This window comes from Miniopterus schreibersii (genome assembly GCF_964146895.1).
Source record: "Miniopterus schreibersii genome assembly, chromosome: 7".
NCBI lineage: Eukaryota > Metazoa > Chordata > Mammalia > Chiroptera > Miniopteridae > Miniopterus > Miniopterus schreibersii.
Window position 1 is genome coordinate 31,954,834 of NC_138108.1, and position 16,369 is coordinate 31,971,202.

Below are 16,369 nucleotides of genomic sequence, written 5' to 3' on the forward strand. Positions count from 1 at the left end.
AACCCAACCCTTGCAGGCCCTGATGAAAATAATGTGTTTTTAATAGTATGAACTCCTCAAGGAAATGAACTTCCTAAAATACATAGTGTATTTTTTCAAAGTACTCACTATACAGAAGTCTTTCTTCAAATAATGTGTTGGTCATTGACAATATCTCTTCATAATTAGGACAAACACATTACATTGTTTTCTGGACATCAGTGGCACTTGTGCTTTGGGAGCTATTTCCAGTAATGAAGATAATTTCATGCAACTTGCCCACATTTCCAAAAACCTAGTCCTTATTAATAACCTGAGATAACAACAGAGTCCCAGACACTGTTTTGTGTGCTTTACAAACATATTAGTTTTTTTTATGTTTTTCTAAATATTTTTTATCTTTATTGTTGAAAGCATTACAGATGTTCCCTTCCCCCACACACACACATTAACCCCCTCCACCATGCTCCCGCCTATATTATTATTATTTTCTTAAGTTCTGACAACAAGCATACAAGTAAGAACTAACATTACCATCATTTCACAGATGAAAAATTAAAGGAAAACATCAGCCTATTTTTGATGGGTTCATTATATCAGCATTAAAGTTTAAAGAACCACCTTAGCACGGGAAAATATCTAAAGGTCAAAAGGCTGATGAGCATGTTGGTTTCCATTTTCCTGTTGCCAAGGATTCTTTCTAGTGCCCAATGTGATGATTTCAGCATATGCACTTCTGATCTCTGCACTGGACAGTGAGATGCTCATAGACTAAAGCGCTAAGGTGGAGCCAACCTGTGTTCCGCTGCTTGGACAACTCTGGACAGCCTACATAAATACATCCCATGTAAAACGCGAATATCCTCGTGTGCCCTGGGTCATGGGGTGTGTGGGTGCCAGAGTGAGAGAGAGAATAGAACATGCAGACGAGGACTTTACTAACCACAAAGTGTTTTAGAAATGTAAGACAGTATCATAATTACTACATGCAGCCACTTTCGGAAACAGTTTGGCAGGTCCTCAAAATATTAAATATACAGTTACCATACAACCCTGTATATCCATTCTGAAGTATACACCCAAGAGAATTAAGAACATGTGTCCCCAAAAAGTGTGCACACAAATGTTCATAGCTGCATTATTCAAAATAAACATAAAACAGAAACAACCTAAATGCTCATCAATGGACAAACACATAAACAGATTGTGGTACATTAAGATGACACACTTGTAGAGCCTTTGTTTTCTTTGGAATGTGGAAGCTTCAAAATACAATAACACTGTGAATGCATTCTGCATTAATTAAAATGAAATGTCAACAGGTTTTCTCTTTTATATAGATTTTAGTACTTTCCTTTGGGTGTATCAGAGAGCTTAAGTAATTTTTATCTACTATTAAGAAAAAAGGCATCAATATTCAATATTATGAAAATTGGTTCATACTTAGGCAACTACTGCTTTATATTATTGACTAATATAAGATAATGTACTATAGTCATGTAAAATGTTGCCACTGGGGAAGTTGGGTGCCTGGTCCTTAATAAGCCCTCAACATGTTAGCACTTACTACTAACTTTTCTGAGCCTCAAATTCCCTATCCATGATAACCTAATAACGATACCTCTTCTGTATATGGATCAGCTACGCTGCGAATCGAAATCAAAAACAATGATGCCTATTAAGTGCTGCATAAACTATAAAGAACACGTATCACAAAAAAGTAAAACATTCTTTAGTACTGTGATTTATCAAATACTCACTACGGATTTTGAAGGCTATTTTTCCCCCTAAAGTTCTACAAACCTGTTCTTGTTTTTTTTTAAGACTCTAGTAATTGTCCTCATTAAAATTTTGTGTACAGTTGAGTGCACTCAATTTGTACACAGTGTACTCAATTTGTGTATACTCCAAAATGACTACTTCGATAGGCATCTGGAGGCATTAAATGACTCATCAGGAAGCCCCTTCACCTGGAGATTTCTGCAATGCCTTTGAAAGTTCTTTTTGGGCTCAAGCCAACCATCCCATTATAACACAACTGATCTTGTTTGGATTTAACTCTACCTCGAATCAAGCCATATTATCTTAAACAATAGAATCCTAATAAAACACTATGAGGACTAAGGCCTAAAAAACAGGGGTTATTTCTGTTTTCCATGGAAAGGTTTAAAATAAGTCTGTTTTATGTGATTCATACAGACATATATATTAAACCATGACTCAAAAAAATAGGCTACATGAAAACTCTGCTAAAGAACACGCTCAAAGCAGGACTGATCGCTGTTTACATCATGTGCTACAGACTGCAAGTTCCAAAGAGCAAGAGCAAGACCTCATAGTTCTCTTCATAAAACATCACACAGAGTGATACATTCAATACAGTCAAACAATATTAGGGGTTATTGCTATTAATATGGGTTTGAAATAATGAGGAGGAACACTGCTTCTGGAAAAGGGAATAGGACCAAGATACATCAATTTTCTACCCTCCTTGACTGGTTTCTTTATAAATGTGTTCCCATCTCTTTAATCTTTAATAAAACCTTATCTCCACCATATCCCTTTGCATTAACACCTAACTGTCTACAAAGAGTGTTTTATACCCAATATTTGTATTTCCCCATTTCCTGCATGCTGTTGAAACCACAGCAGTTCCATTTACCTTCATCGCTCTACACTGCTTCTTGACCTTGAGATAGTTCCCTCTCACTGTCTCCCGCAAGATGATCAAGTTAGCTGATGTGCAGTGAAATTTCTTGGAGGGATTTGAAAAAATCAGTTAAGTAAAAAAGATCTTGAAAACAATTTTAGATTGTTGTGTGTGACAGCAGGGGCAACTGGCAGATAGCACAAATTGCTTATGAGAGTGGTGTGAGGCCAATGACAGGAAAATCATCTTGCATAACTGAATGGAGAGGAAGAAGTACATTTGCTTCACAGCTAGCACTACAAACAGGTCAGGAAAATAATAAAGAAGACAATTTTTCATAACCATACTTAGTAAGCAAAAAGTGTATTTTTAGCGAAGACTAAAGTACATAATCTGAGGTTTTTAAGAAAGCAGATATTTCTAAGCATTGCTCAGAGTTTGGGCATAAAATTATTCATGAAAATAAGATCCCAAGTGTTTTTATAATAAAAAAGTTGGACTTTAAAATAGAAGATTTAATCTTATTTTGCAAGACATATCTGTTCAAAGAACCTAATCATAAATGAAGTATGTGCATAGATATATAAATGATATCACACAATAAGTACAGCTGTAAACCATCCAAGAATATCACATCTACATTTCGTCTCTGACTTACCACGTTCAAGTGAGGTGAGAATGGCCATCCAGGAAAAGACCACCCAAGAACAGCTATACAACTAGATGACCCAGTGACCACAGAAATGCTCTCTCAAGAGCACTGAAATCAATGGAAGTTTCTCTCCCCTTATCTCTCAACCTGTGATACAAATGCCCGGAATAAATTCTCAATCCCAGAAGACAAGCAGGCACTCTCCTTATCATGAATCTTTTCACTATCTTGTCCTTCAAAGTTGGCTCAAATCTAATTTTCTCTGCAAGTCCTTTTCCTTTGAATCTTCTGTGAGCCTTTTGTAGCACTTTTAAAACTCAATTAAAAGAGGAGAGGTTCTCAAAACAAAGTTCCACTTAACCAGTTCACCACTCACCAGACTTACTGACACTCTCCATTAAAATGTAAACCATACCTACTGGTGCTGTAGTTAACTAAACACCCACAGCTACTAGATTTTGCCCCACATATATTTAAGAAATTCTGTTCCCACCACATTTACTGTACCTGCCTCATGCTTATTGCAATGAAAACTGTTGACTGCCTAACAAGCATCCATTCCTCCTTCCCCCTTCCTAATCAAACCACAATATACGAAGAACTAATCATTGGGATGATCTGTAATGAGAATTTTTTTACCAAGGAAAGTCTTTGTAATACTCCAATCAGTAGGCTCATACTCAAAGGAAAGGCCTTAATTTACATGAAAAGTTTGACAAATAAATACATCTGTATAAGCTTTAAGTTAAAATAAAATAGTTTAAGTAGATATACATCTTTTCAGTAATTACACTACCTTAACTATCTTTTATTGTTACTTTATCAACAATACTCCCAATACCATCAGCTAGGAGGACTTCTATTCTAACCCTATAGTACTACAGCATTTTTTATTGTTCAGTTAGCATCTCCTCCATAGTATGACACTAAACTTTTAAAAAACAAATACAGTATTTCTAAGTGTATGTCAAAAACACATATTGATTGCCTTAAACATGTACAGAACACCTATCATCCTTGGTTCCCTAATTTCTTATTTCTAAAAGTGTGTTCAAAATGTGATGTCCACATTTCTTCATGAGTCACCCTCTCCAGGGCTCTTAGCAATCTACATGCTGTGGTTCATTTTATTCTCTAGAATTAAGGTCTGCAGAGGAGCAGACCTTGTAAAATGCTGAAAATGGAATCCAGATTTTCTGATGCCCAGTTTGGTTGTTCTTTCTTAGATGCTTCCAATTTTGGCCAATCATCAAATATTATTACATCTTCTTAAACCATGTAAATATTTTTAATTCATTATCTCCTCACTAAGTCTAGTGCTAACATTCTGTGTCATGATGGTAAGTGCTTTGGAATGAGAAGCAGGAGACATCAATAGAATATGTAATATCTTTTTATCATTTAGAGTTTCTTAAGAATAATTTCAAATATCAAAATATTAAATAATGAGGAACTAAATGTGCATATGCAATAGCATATCCTGGAAATAACTAAAAGATTATAATTAGTATAAAATCTTTGGGAGAATCTCTGGCAATGTGATATCCTGTGTATCAAATAACATTCTTGTATAAAATACACTTAAAACTAAGTAATTTATAAATTGAGATGATCTAAAACTAAAGTTTGTATGGTACTTGTACTATATCACCTGTTTCTTTAATATAAATGTTCAAAATAGGTAGTGAGTCAAATAGTGGTCCCTTAAAAGACATGTCCAAGTCCTAATCTCTAGTACCTGTGAATGTGACCTTATTTGGAAAGAGGGTCTTTACTGATATAATTAAGTTAAAATTTTCAGATGAAATCATCCTGGATTTAGGATGGGCCCTAAAACTAATGACTGGTGTCCTTATAAAAGGAAGAAGAGGGAGATTTGAGACACAGGGAGAAAGCCACATGAAGACAAGGGTAGAGATTGAAATTACACATCTACAAATCAAGGAATACAAGAATTGCCAGCAACAACCAGAAGCTAGGAGACTCAACCAATTTTCCCTCAGAGATTACAGAAGGATTCAGTCCTGCCAACACATTGATTTTGGACTTCTGACTTCCAGAACTGTGAGAAAATAAATATGTTATTTTAAGTCACCAAGCTTGTAGTATTTGAGTCCTAGGAAGCGAACACAGTATGTAATTAGTTATTTGCACTTATACATCTTGATATGTATCCTTTCCATTTCCAAAATGGACTTTCTAAACTGTTATAATAAAAATGTCATGTGTACTTGCTCAAAGAGCTGAATAAAGAACCATATAAAAAGAGGTAGAAAAACAAAAATGTTTAGAAAACAGACTGGACTGAAATAATTGCTATAAAGAACCAATGTGGTATAGTAAAGACCATAGGTCTTAGAGTTAGAATGGCAATTTCTATTCTCAGTTCTATCTTTTTTTTTTAGTTATATGAGCTTGGACAAAGTATTTAACCTCCCTGAGCCGCAATGACCTACCTCATCCACAGAACGAAAGGTAATAGTATTCCATTATATAGTTGTGAAACAGACATGTGATAATTTGTTATACATTTTGCGTATTCCTAGGGATATAGTAAACTTTGAATAAATGTTAGCTGTTATTAATTGGAATTAAATGTTCACAATAAATTATCTCTAAATCAATCTTTTAGAGCAGATTTAAATTCCCATTGGACTCCCTGAGAAACTAGCCTAGACCTCTTTCTCCAGGGACAGTTTCTCTAATTTTAAAGAACCTCACCCACAAAACCAATATTAACTTAAGTAAGATATTATTAAGAATGTCCCCCAATTAAGAAATAGTTATCATTTATTATTAACTAAGATCACCACTTACTTCACTAACACAGAAAATAAAGGGCTTGTTGCTCCAAGTTACGCTTAATTTTATTCCATTTCCCAAGTGACCACCTTCTAACAACACAAGCCATCTCTTAGCCTCCATGACCCTACGTTACCCTGATACAAAAAATAATTATGCAAATCTCTGTCCAGTTCTTTTTAGGTTAATCAGTATTGAGTGACACGTGCACAAAATCCTTTTATAATTAATACTCAACATGTGAATAGTATTTTTAGAGTAGAGTCTGCACTGGAACACTAGAGCATTCATTTCCTGATAAAATCCTAATCCTATAAATGAAACTTTTACTCCTTTATTTATGAGTCCCTTTTACAAATAAGGAAGCTCAGAGAAGCCTAGCAAATTGCCTAGTCACAGGGTCATATCAGTCTAATAATATAACATTTTCTCTTTAATTTTGTATTATAAAAAAATTAAACATATATATATAAACAGAATATATATAACCATCATCTACCCATAACCTAGCTATTTATTTAAAAAATTTACTTTCAATTTCTCAAAATTTCCCTAGTAATACAGCAAATGTACATCTCCAGCTGTAATGCATAATTTAAAACGTACATCATATATTAAGACAAAAAGAGGGCAGAGGGACAACCAGAAAAGATATACCAGGAAGAGAATTTCCCACCAAAAGCATTCTGTCTTTAAACCCATAAAGACTGAGAGAAGAACTCTAGGGAATAACACTCAGTAAGTGAGTCACCAAAATCTTACTGACAAAGCAGGAAATGAACAGGAAGTCTGAAAATTCACTAGCAAAAGCAAAGCCTAAATATGCATAAGCCTAATGATTACATCTCACATAGACACTTTGAATCAAAAATCTGCTTTTCTGTTGATATTCAAAGTAAGCTGCTCTTAAAAGTGTATACTGGTATTATGGCAGATAAAGCCTTTAGAAAAATGGGTACCTCACTTCTCTCCTACTTGTAATCATGAGTAATTTCCACTAAAATAAACAAGTGAAATATTCCCAGGAATCAATCATCATTTTTACCTAAATAGCTGTTGGAAGAGGGATTTTCTCTGCTAGTAGTCATCATGAAAAGCACTGCATCCAATTGATATGTCGGAGGGGAGGGGGGGCACAAATTCACCTGTAAATATAAGAATATAAACGAAGAAATAAAATTGCCAGGAATTAGTGAAGACTCAGAACTTCAACACAGAGTGGAAGGATAGCCAGAGAGGCAGAAAATGGAAAGCCATTTTAGAGAAGTAGCTACATTTTTAACAACCCTTCCGAGACCAGCCTGGCACAAGTAGAGAACAGATGGGATAGTGATAATTATAAACATATTTTCACCTTACTTTTGTACAGCTATTAAGAACCACTTAAGTTTTATATGCTCTTTCCCAGATGCAGCATAGGAGACCTGATAAAAGGCTGCTTACATATTTTATTGAAATAATGATACTAAACAGATACCAAATGTCTCCAAAGATATGCATTTATGTTTAGGATTGAGGTTAATAATTAAATTCTCATTTAGTTTTACCAACAAGGTGGGTTTTATGAGGGAGGAGCTGTCCAGGGCAATACATTCCTTATCGATGATACATTTGGAAGCCTAGAGAGATCGAAGGTCTAGTGGGAAGTTCTAGTTTTTATACTAGGTCCTCCTCTTTAAGTTAATGGAGGCCGATAGGAGGTTTCCAGAGAAGATAATTGAATGATTAATCTGCTGTCCCATGAGTGCAGAGAATAAAGTAGGCTTCTAAGACAGAAACAAGTTTACCAACACTAATTTTGTAAATAAAAACATTGGAAATTGGGTTTTGAAATAAGCAGCGTTTACATCTCCAGGTTGTTTTTAGCCAGTAATTAACTCAAGAACTTAGAGTTGGAATGATTCTCATAAATCTAATGCTTCTCAGACATGGGTAGTAAATCTCCCTGACACTTACTTTCTAGTTTGGGGCACTGATACAAGATTCTTAATTGCAAACAGAAATACACTCTAGTAAATTTAAATAAAGAAATTTATAGGTGAATATTAGAGACACACAGAAACTTCATGATGGCAAGAGAACCAAGCTATGAAGTCAGAAATGGTACTGAAATAACAGCATAGAAATGGTCCAGGAAGCTCAGCACTGCCACCAACACCAGGCATTCTCACTAAACTCCACTTTGCTAACCAGGATCTGCGAGTCAGATGCTATATTAGAAACTCTGCTATAGCTGCCCCTGTAGATGAAATGTATCAGCCACCATCACTGCCAGAATAGTGCCTGTTTCTTGTCACTAATTTCCAATTTAAGGTTTTACCTGTATGCATCTGACTAACATGGAGCCTTGGTCATACGCACGTGTCCTTGATGCAAAAGAGTCTTGGGAAGCAATTTTCTGGCTTCCACTCGAAGGCATGACTCATAGAAACAAATTTTCCCAAACACATGAAAAGAGGCGGAGATGTTGGAAGGAGGTATCAAAGATGTCAAAGGTATCGAAGGTGTAAGAACATCATCACGGATCTCCCTGGGGAATCCACACACCAGCGTTTGAGAAAGAGTCTCTACTATTTCCTCTAAGTCCATGATCTGGACCTGCCAGCCTCTCTTCTCCTCTCCTGCCACCCCTTCCTGCCAGCCACACTGGTCTTCAGTGGTCTAGAACTCTGCATCCCCAAATGCATTCATGACTGACCTCTGCTCTGCTTGCAAGTACCCACCTAAATGTGACTGCCTGGGGGAAGGCCTCTCAGAGCACCCCCCGTGGCCATCCCACCTGCTCCAGCCGAGTTCTTCCTGGTCGCCGTGTTCTGCCTGCTTCATGGAACCGATCACTATTTGATTCTGTTTTACTTGTTTCCTTTCCGCCTCAGTCACCATAATATACGCTCCATGGGACTCTGGATCTTGCCTGTTCTTTCTGATGCCCTATCTTCGGAACCTAGAACAGTGCCTGGCACACGTTGGCCTTTCAGATATTTGCCTCATAATAAATGAACCCCTGATACAGTTTAACAGATCTATTTTATAAGTGTGGAGACTGAGGAAAAGTTCAGCGATTTGTATATGATCATACGGCAAGTTAGTGATCAAAGGCCAAGTCCTTCATGCCCAACCATGTAATTTCCATTAAAAGAAAGGTGCAAGCAGTTGTTCTTAAAGAAAGGGAGGCAACGGGGAAGAGCAGAAAGAAAGATGATTAGGAAAAGGGCCTGAGCTCCAGAACCATACATTTATGAGTCATAATCCATGCCTCCAAATCTGGTATTAGTCTTGCATGTTTTTTTCAGAGAATTAAATGTGACCATATATGTTTATTAAATATATATGTTATTTCTATAATACCTGACATGTATAGGCTCTTAACAATTGGAAGCTATAAAAATTGTTAATTTATGAGTAATGATCCATGTTTGAACACATATTCTCAATAACATGCTGAGAGGCACATCTTTAACATAATCTAAATCAGAGTCCTCAAGTATAAAATAAGAATATAAAATTTACTGGGAATCTACTATACACCAGACGTGTTATACACAGGTTGAAGTCTCTAAATTTCTTCCTAGTTATTAATGCAAAAAGCATTTCAATCTCTTCTGGCCATCTCCAAAGATTATTTGTCACTGTAAACTAAGAGCAAATATAGGTTATTATTTTCAATTCTTTCATTTATTTCAAAGCATTTACTGAGTCAAACACTTGGCAAAGAATTGGAGACACAGAAGCCGTTGAAAGGTAATCCCTGCCTTCAAGGTACTCTTTCATGAGAGTACCAACAACGTGACACATACAAGATGCTATAGGAACCCAGAAGAATGGTCCCCAACCTAGGCTGTAAACTAGAAAGGGCTGTTTTGTTGCTGTTGTTGAGAGTATTACCGATAGCCACCCCAGGCCTTCGCCTGTCTGCTGTTTGTGTCCATGGGCTACGCATATGTGCTTATAAGGGCTTTTTTGGAGAACGTGATTCTGAGCAGAACCCTAACTGACAATGAGGAGGAGTTAACCAGAAGTAGGGGTGAGGCCAGCCCAGCAGAGAAAAAAGCACCTGCAAAGGCCTGGGGGAGAAATTAAGAGTGGCTCCTTTAAGAAGCTGAAATGTTATGGCAGAGTAGGGTGACGACAGCCCCCAGAAAGAGAATCCCAAAACAGCGCCTGTCTGCAACCCCCTTCAAGAGGGCTAATGCTAGGAATGATGAATTTCCTTTAATTACTTTGCTTTTCTCAAAAAAAGAGAAACTATTCCATTAATTATTATAGTACCTCTCCTGTATGGCACTAATCCTCAATTTTAGTTACAATTTATCCTATTTTTAAAAATATATACATGTGCATATTAAACATTATATTTTCATCAAGGTTCAGTTTCATATTCTTTGTCAATTCCTTTTACATTAGCAACTTTTCTTAAAGAACTGTCCTCCTCCTTTCTTTGTGCCGGGAATGCCTTCGAGTCACCTTCCTTTGACAAGGTTCTCCAAGCAGCGTTTTTCAATTTCTCCCGAAAAACGACAGCACTTTCTACATTATTTCCATTATAGCTTTTAGCAAATTGCCTCTTAATAAGTTTCTCTCTTGCAAGACTGAGCTTCTGGAGGGAAGGTTTTGATCTTTGCATCCCAAACGTTATCTCTTTCTTTCTGATAAACATTTTTTATTTTAGAAGAGCTTTGGATTTACAGAGAGGTTGCAAAAGCTGTACAAATAGTTCCCTAGGGGTCTTTTTAAAATTCAGTTTCTGATACAGTATGTCCGGGAAAGTCCCAGTAGTCTGGATTTCTAACACGTTTCTACCTCATGCAAATGCGGCTGGTCCAGGGACAAATTAGGACAAAAGTTCTCAGCTCTGGCTACAAAAGGAAATCACCTGGGAAGGTTTTTTGTTTGTTTGTTTGTTTGTTTTAAAATTCTATGCCTGGGCCCACCCCCAGAGATTCTAATCTAATTCATCTGCCATAAACTCCAGAATTAGTATTTCAACAAAAGCTTTCCAGGTGATTTCAACGTGCAGCCAAAATAAAAAACCACTTCTCCTCCTACATTATCTGACACATATCCTAGCAGCTCTCAATTTCCTTCTCTGTAAAACAGAAATAATTACAACTATCTATTAAGGTGTTACTAGGAGCAAATGAAAGAGTGCAAGTCAGCACCAAATTCAGAACTTACGAGATTCGAGAAGTGTTAATTACAAACCCTGACAGGAAGAATGTGTAAATCCACATTTCTCATCAATAAGCACTGAGGCCATTCTATCGAAACTGTCTTCCCGGCGTTAGGCCGCTCTCAGGTCCCCAGCAGTCAGGGGGTCACTGAAAAGGACGGCAGTTCACAGTGCTGGGGTGGAGTCACTATAGAAATCACTAGTCTTTGGGGAATGTGGTCTAAGTACGCTTTGATTAATTCCGCAGACTCAGCAGCTGAGCCCGGAGTCCCCGCCTGGGTAGGACAGAAACAGCTTTGTACGGGGACCGTCGAGGGGGCAGCTAGTTGGGTCTAAGCTGCTTACTGCAGAACAATGAGTGAGCGCATCCAAACTGCAGCTGGTCCTAAGAAGAGACCTCGGAGGATCATCTGTTTTCAAACCGCTGTCCTGAGGCTTGCGGGCACAGCTCCTCACAAAACTGAAAGAGCCACAGTAGGTCATTAACAATCAAGCAAGGAACACCAGTAGTTGTGAAACTGCATGTCTCCTACATTGGCTTCGAGCCCAGAGCCCCTTCCCCAACTCTAAGGAATACGAAAGCAACTCTGCTGTTACAGACACCGGAGGTTAAAGAGCTATCTTTTCTTTACGTGCCTCGACCCTTTTTATCAGGCTAAAGGAGGGTTAATAGGCTCTTGGGTGATTAGAAAAAAGTTTACAGATAGAGTTTACAGATGAAGAGATGCCACGCATACTTACTCTCCCCTCTGAGCTAGAAAAGAACAACTACATAGAGAATTAATCCTCGCTTAACCTAGATCAATTACTAATTATTTAGTAACAGATAAGCATCTGTGCCCAAAATAGTGTCACCCGCTTGAACAGCTAGAATACAACTGACTATCAAGACTTAAGTGACATGTTTTTCATGGCCGTTATGTCTATTATCTTATTTCATATCCTTTGAATAATATACTTCCAGAAGTAATGAGTGGGCATTTATACAAACACACATAAATATGAAAGCATACTCATCAAGTTGTAGTAGAGAAAAGTTGGGAGGCTTTTAAATTTACTTTCACTTCGGTACCTTATTTATAAAAGCATATGTTACTTTTTGAAATGTACCATAAATTTGCTTTAAAGATATATGACATCTGTTAGCAGTCTGTTTCTTAGTATACGTAAAAGAAAATTACTTTTTCAAATCAACAGACTACATACATTAGTAGCTACCAATAACACATAAAAATCATGTAAGCTCATTTACTCTTAGAGTTTTACCTCTTCTGTAAATTTATCTAAATCAAGTTTTAAATACTAGAATGGACTATAGAGATCACATGAATAAATATGCATGGATTCCAGTCTCATTTAAATGATCTGCCATCACTGAATAGCCAACATTTCATGAAACTTATCCTTGCTCTTTGACATCCATCCCTCCCATTGGTGTGAATTTTTGATTTTTCTAAAAGATAATAATATCTCTTTCACAGTTATCTTTAGATTCACAAAGACAACAGGAAATAACATAAATGAAAAGTTATGAAATCATATATAATAAAAACTTCCTAGGCCACAACAAGCTTCTGAGACTTAGAAATGCTGAAATTAAATACAGAGATGGGTGCATGGAAAACAATGTCCAGAGAGTGAATTCAAATATTTTATTTTCTTCTAAATATGCCATGTACTTTTTGCTCATTCTATGCCATGGGAGAGTAATAATATTTTAAATGGTGCTAGAATCCAATCCCCCATCAATCTTCTACAAAAAAGTAGGAGTCATGCCAGACTCCTCCCTCTTAGTTATCCCCACACCTGATCAGTCAGGATGTCCTGTTAATTCCATCCCTTAACTCTAGTCTCTTAGTACCAAAATAGTCTTCTAACTGGTCTCACAATCTCTAACCACCACTCCAACCTATCTGTCAAACTTATCGAGTTACTGACCTAAATTCCCAAATTCTTCGTACACCTTACACCTATATAATTTTATTAACCATTGTCACCCCAATAAATTCAATAAAAATAAAATAAATAACTACAAAAAATAAAATAGCATATAAGATGCTCCAAGACTGGACTCCTGCTTACCTGTCCAAATTACCTCCTGTAATGTTCTCATGGGCGGGTAGCCAGCCCTCTAGCCACATCAAATCCCCATTTATAACAACTGGGCCACATTTCTATGGCTTTGCATATGCTTCTCAAGGAAAAATCTCCACCACCACCACCTCATCTGCTTAGATAAGATGGATTCTCACGTTTCCACCTCAGACCTTCCCAAGGAGAGGCAGCTCCTCTGTTCTTTATGCTCCCTTTGCTTCCTCTGATATAGCAAGAATTTGGTGCACAAGTTTTTCCTTATAGTCTTAGGGAGTGGCACAAATCCTGGAACAGAAATGTTTGCTGAAAGAACAAATGGATGACTGATGAAATGCCCGTGGACTAAATAATGAGATGACTACAAAGGTTGAACACTGTCCTCCTTTCAGAGAACATCAGAAGAGTCAGTATTTTTTACCAAAGGACCTTTCCTCTAATGTGCCCTGAAAGGACTCAGGAGCAATAAAAATGTTGCCAGACTAGGGATGTCTCTTTCATCCATGCAAGTTCCATCTTCTATAAAAATCACCTTTATGATAAGCAGTGAGGGTGATAAATTACTCGTTAAAATTTACTATTTTTAATAACAAAAGGAATATACAATTATTGTGGAAATATTAGAATGTAAAGATAAGTAAAAGTCTAAGTTGTCCATAATCCCAACAAGCAGAAACAATCAACATTGATAATGTTTTGGGGATATTCTCTTAAATTGATTTTTTTTATACATAGATTCTATTACATACAAAAATGGAATCATATTACACAAATTTATAACTCAGTTTTCCATTTCACAATATTCTGTGTTCAGTTATAATAATTATCTACAGCTATAATCACATGAAATGTGTATTAAAAATGTAGATTGCTGGACTCCATCTCTTGACCTATTGAGACAATATTTGGATAAAGAGTCATAGACTAACCATCTTAACCCTCTAAACAATTCAGTAAACTCTGTACAGTAAACTTTGAGAGCCACTAACCACAGATAGTATTTTCAAATCACTATGGTAAAATGACAGAAAAGTGGAGGTTTCAAAGGTATTTATTTTGGCTGCACATAAGAAAGCGGAAGAGCCGTTACACAATGGAACGGGTTACGATCCCAGTTGATGAGCCCTTGGCACTCTGCAAATAGATTTTGAATAACTAGTCTTAGGCATGTGGTGGTCATTCTGTATCAGAAAAGAGGTTGAAAGAGATCATTTCTAAGGTCTGTCTCGACTGTAAAGTCCTAAGACTTTATAATCAGAGAATGTTAAGGCTAAATTATACTTCAGAGGCAAAAAAGAATAGTTACCTGGGAAAGCAATTATGGAACTGAATGGGAATTGGAGGGCAGGGTAGGGGCAGTGATTTAGAGGTAGACAACTCAGTGCTGACAAACACTTTGCACATGATTGAAAATATTGTTTTTCTGGAAAAGATAAGCAAATAACTGTTTTTCTAATATTTTTAAACTGGTGATCCTGTGGCTCAAAATATCTTCCTTTGGTAGACACTAACACAGAGCAAGTAAAAGCTAAAGGCTCTGGCTGAAACAGTGACAGACCCAGGCATCTTTGGCATAACTGCCCTATTGTAACCAGTCTGAAGGGGCATCTGTAGAACTGTGATAATACCAGTAATCTAATTTAACTTTTTCATTTTCAAACAAATAACCTAGAGAAGTTAAGTCTAGAGAAGTTAAGCCTACAGAGTGTTAAGTGTTGTAAATTCTCATGGCTAGTTGGTGACAAAATAATTACCTGAGCCCAGGAGGTGAGACTCAGCGGTTGAGCATGGATCGCAGTTCGATATCCGGTCAGGGCACATGCCCAGGTTTCGGGCTTGACTCTCAGTAGGGGGCGTGCAGGAGGCAGCTGATCAATGACTCATCATTGGTATTCCTACCTCTCCCTCTCCCTTCCTCTCTCTGAAATCAATAAAACATATTTAAAAAAAAAAAAAAAAAAAACTAGCTTAGAAATCTACACTGCTCACTCCTAGTCTAGTATTTTAAGTATTAAGATTTCTTTACTACTATAAATTGCCTTTTATTCAAAATCTTAAAAAGCTAGAGATAAATCATAGAAGACCCAAGTGTTTGAAATTTGTACTTATAAAGATGCTATACTGTAAACAAATGGCTTCAAATACCTGCATTTTTAAAGAAGACTGACATTTCAAGGATAGATACAATAGTACTCGTAATATTCTTTTCTCAGAGTTATAACTTAATTCTCTCTTTGGCAAAAAATAATCAGTGATTACTGTCACTTTCTGACATTTAAATAAAAATGCCTTTCAAAAAGACACAATATTTTCAAACATAGCCTATGTGTTATATACACTTCATAGGTCTACCTATGAGTTTACATACATCTCAGTATTTTAACAGATATGCACACTTATAGGTTGCTTATACTGTATACATGTTAATTATAAAATATACAAATTCTTTATTTTTTATAAAATATTATGTCTAATCTTAATAATGCTCTTTCTAAAGGTTGACAAGAGTGACCTAATCATCATATGCTTACAGTAAAAATTATATTTACAAATATCCAACTAAAGAGTTTGGGAATCAGCAGTCTAGGTGATTTTAATGCCTTGACTTTAAATACAACATGTATGTTGACAACTCCTAAATTTCTATCTCTAACCTTAGACATTTCCTAGGAACTGCGCACTCAATACATCTACTTCGATGCATCTCAAACTTAACAAGTCCAAAATCAAATTTCTACACTTACTCCCTAAACTCTTCCTCTAATGGTTGTCTTCATATCAAAAATGACAAGATTCATCCATCCAGTTGCTAAATTTGACATGAATCTGGACTCCTCTCTTAACATCCCATATCCATCAGCAAATCCTGTCCCCATACCAAATCCCACCATTTTTCACTACCTCTGCTGCTGCAATCACCGTCATCTTTCAATAGTCTCCTAACTGGCCTCCTGTTTCTGCCTCTACCCCCACACAGCCCATCCTCCAAACAGTATCCAGAGTAACACATTAAGTCTGTCATTAC

The 16,369-nt window shown here is 36.6% G+C and overlaps 1 protein-coding gene across 4 annotated transcripts in view; it reads right to left on the minus strand.

The window, feature by feature from the left end:
• Positions 1-16,369, minus strand: part of GULP1 (GULP PTB domain containing engulfment adaptor 1) — a 187,204-nt gene that overhangs the window by 139,947 nt on the left and 30,888 nt on the right. The window contains exon 2 of one of the 4 annotated variants that reach the window (XM_081143475.1): positions 7,129-7,228. The exons of the other annotated variants lie outside the window; for them this stretch is intronic. The gene's annotated coding sequence lies outside the window, so the exon portion shown is untranslated. The remainder of the gene's footprint in view (positions 1-7,128; positions 7,229-16,369) is intronic. 4 annotated transcript variants of the gene reach the window in all.